This window comes from Lytechinus pictus, chromosome 18 (assembly GCF_037042905.1).
Source record: "Lytechinus pictus isolate F3 Inbred chromosome 18, Lp3.0, whole genome shotgun sequence".
In the NCBI taxonomy this organism is placed as follows: Eukaryota; Metazoa; Echinodermata; class Echinoidea; order Temnopleuroida; family Toxopneustidae; genus Lytechinus; species Lytechinus pictus.
Genome location: NC_087262.1, coordinates 10,170,875 through 10,174,545, shown reverse-complemented (window position 1 = coordinate 10,174,545; position 3,671 = coordinate 10,170,875). Strand labels below are relative to the sequence as shown.

Below are 3,671 nucleotides of genomic sequence, written 5' to 3'. Positions count from 1 at the left end.
GTTTTAGCTTTTCATTCTCAATAATGGTTGTTTTCAGGGTTTATTAGTTCTAATACATGCACTTGTACACATGTTTCATCTTGGTTTGAGAATTTTTTGAATCGGCTGCTCACAAAGTTAAACAATACCTTTAATGTCGCTGCCAACTTGTAGGATTTTATCCTATTTTGTAGGATTTTTACACTGCAAAAACTCCGATGTTGATTTAACACCGGCCCGGAATCAATATATGTCCACACCAGAGAAGTATTGAAACAAATTGGAATCAAATCGATGTTGTTTTAATACTAATTGGTGTTGTATAAACACCTATCTGGTGTTAGACCAAAACGAAACTGGTGTTGTTTAACACTTCTCTGGTGTGGACATATATAGATTCCGGGCTGGTGTTAAATCAACACCAGAGTTTTTGCAGTGTAAGGGGAAAGTGACACTAAATAGGATTGTTCCCCTAGAAATTTGATTTTAAAACTTTTAAGAATTATTATTTTGGACACGCTTTTCAAAACTTAAAAAAAAAATATGGTATTAGGCTTGAAAATAGGACAAAAAAATTAGAGAATGAAATTTTTAATGATTACGGTTGGCAGCTCTGGATATATATTTTTTTGACAATTTCCCCGTGAGCAGCCAACTATTGCATGATACAGGGCCCCGTCTTACAAAGAGTTACGATTGATCTGATCAATCGCAACTATGGAAAGCCAGCAAAGTCTACATATAAAATGCATGTTTGCTCAAATTTTTTTTTAGATATAAATGTATCCATAAATTCATTGATTTCTTGACAGTTCGTTGTGTTCTCCTTTGTTTACAAAGGACATTTTGCACATTTCCTGTAGAAAAAATTATGACACTGATGGATTTCCATAGAGTTACGATTGATTGGATCAATCGTAACTCTTTGTAAAACGGGGCCCTGAATTTCATCATGGAAAATATGATTCATTTCTATCACCTTAAATTTCCCCCAACAACAGTTCCATGTATTCTCTCAGACAAAAAAAAATCAAAAGTATTTCACCTTTCATGAACATGTCATTCTGGAACTGAAAGTTCAGCATGTAAGGAAGTAATATTCTGGTAGAAAGTTGCCTGATGGATAAACAATATTCTCATTAATTTTGTCAATAATGGATATTAGAATCTCCTATTTTAGGTTAAATAGTTTGATTTATATTAATTAATGCACGGATCAAGATTCAGACTCTAATGAAGCGCAAATGTGCCTAAAAAAGTTGACAAGCCCCCCAAAAAGGCTATGTATAAAATTGGTTGATATTGTGTTACCCAAATCTTTGACAAGCCACCCCCCAAAAAAGGTCATCGTTCATTTTATGGGGTGCGTATTTAACGCATTCTATACATGCGGCACCTGTTAATCATCAAATTTTACGTACCTTCTGCCCTCCCCCCGATCCGCGACTTGAACAATCAATTTGAATAACGATCATGTTCTTACACAAATTCAAATAATTAATAATAAATAATAGGATGGATGAATAATCAAACTTCACCTTTCAATAACAAACTTGCCTTCAATTAAATAATAATGATGGTTATATGCGCTGTCAGGTAAAAGCTTGTACACAGAATAATTAAAACAGAACGACTACTTTAAATTTAAGTTTAGCTTTATTAACAGAATATTCAAACTATCACCTTTTCAAGGTTTACAGTCAATCACTCCTCTTTGTAAATTCCTTTAACTCTAGTCGAAGTACATCATTCATAACTACAAGTGAAATGAATATGAAATACAAAGACTAAAACCCCTAGAGTGACAGATTACACTTTGATATGTAAATTTTGGAAAAAGGATTATTAATATCAAAACCGGACCGGCATGACCTTTGAGCTCATATACAATTATTTCAGGTGGAAATAGCTTGTTTTAGTCCAGTTCAATCATTGTCTTTGGCATATGCGATTTCGGAATCAGAGCGATGCTCATCGAGTAAAGTTCCGTAGTGAGTAAACACCAACGTAGAGCATATAGATGTTCCTTGAAAACGATATCCGCTTACCGGTCGAAAAGACTTACTGACATCGAACAAACGTTGATCGTTGATCACTTAATCGTCATCGATGGACTGTCTATGAATCCATGTATCGCAGAATGGAACGCTCGTATCACCTCCCCCTCACCCAGATTGGGGTCACAAAGCAGATCCGAGATCACAATCACGTAGAGTAGTTCACTCAGAATAAATAGCGTGAATAGCGCCCCCTTCAGAATGAATGACATGGAATCGGACGTGGATCAGTCTTTCCATGAAATAGGAGCCACCTGAAAATTATAGTAAACTTCTTCATGATAAAACCTGCTATACAACTTGAGTTCCTATTAAAAGTTGTAGATCACATTAAATTATGTCAAAAACATACACAAATTTATAATTAGTGGTAATCTGTCACGTCTTAATTTCCTTTGCAAAATATGCTTCATAAATACCAATGAATGGATTATTAATTTGATGTTACTGCAAAACCAACATTCTCTCATCTATTTTAAAATGTCACCTTTCAGAACAAATTAATTGCCTCAAAACAAATATAGAAATATCACAGACTTACACTTGATTTCTGGAATGTAGAAATAATAACCAACTGCCAGTAAATAGCTTGAAGCTGGCAAAATAAAACTAGAAGAAATCCTTCTCAGTGAGGGTCTGCGTGTTCCCTCAGTAAAAATCATAAAATGGTCCCAGCTTTCTGTATAGACCTCTGCAACTCACCCAACATAGCTCCACACCCCACTGACTATACAAACTGTGCACTCAACCTACAGTAAAGTGGTGGAGTTGATTTGCATATCAATTATTAAGACCAAGTGCAGCTCCTTTCAAATGGATAACAAGAATTCAAGGCAGAGGGAAAATTAGTTAACTAATTCAGGGGCGCTCTGACATGCGCTATACACAAAAGTATCACAGTGCTTATAATTGTCGGACATAGAATATAAATATGTTGGGCAAGACTCTAGCAAGCTTTCATTTATTCAACTTCATTACATCATTTTTATTGTAATGTGTTCAAGAAAGTTGTCTGTCGAGTGGTTTTCATTAATTTAATGAATCATAATACCCCTGTCACACTTATTCGGAATCAGCAGGAATCGAGCAGAAGCTTGAAAGAAAAAATATTCAAAAAATCTAGAAATTTTTGGGAGGAACTTATGAATTCATCAAACTGGAGTTGAAATTCAGTAAATTGACCACGTGTATCATCATACACTAGTCAAAATGAACCGCAATGGAGTCAGATTGATAATTCGTGCTACGTTCTTGGACATTCTAGGGGCATTCTAAATATTCTGACTGCATTCTGAGTGCATTCGAAATATTTTTGTCATTTCTTTTGGCCGTCCCGAAGGTTTGGGTCATGTTCAAAACATTCGAGGGGTATTCTCGAACGATGTTGGAAGTAGATTTAAATGACCAATTGGTGGTCAAACAATAGTCCTTTCATTCAGGCCAATTCTGCTTGATTCGGAATAAGTGTGATGGGGGCTTAAGAGCAAAGATTGTGATTATGAATCATCATTTACCAAAATGTTGATACTTGCATTGTTTTTTCCCTTAGAAACCATAAACTCCATGTATTAGAGCTTCTTCCTTCCCTTTACCCCCTGGGATATGCCAAATATTTGGAACTGATTTCGTGATAGA

At 35.3% G+C, this 3,671-nt stretch overlaps 1 long non-coding RNA gene across 1 annotated transcript; it reads right to left on the bottom strand.

Moving 5' to 3' along the window:
* Positions 1-1,616: 1,616 nt before the first annotated feature.
* On the bottom strand, positions 1,617-2,708 carry LOC129278644 (uncharacterized). Its single transcript, XR_010296472.1, has 2 exons — positions 2,578-2,708; positions 1,617-2,290 (listed from the first exon to the last, which is right to left on the bottom strand). It is a non-coding gene; the product is annotated as an uncharacterized LOC129278644 (long non-coding RNA).
* Between the last annotated feature and the right edge of the window lie 963 nt (positions 2,709-3,671).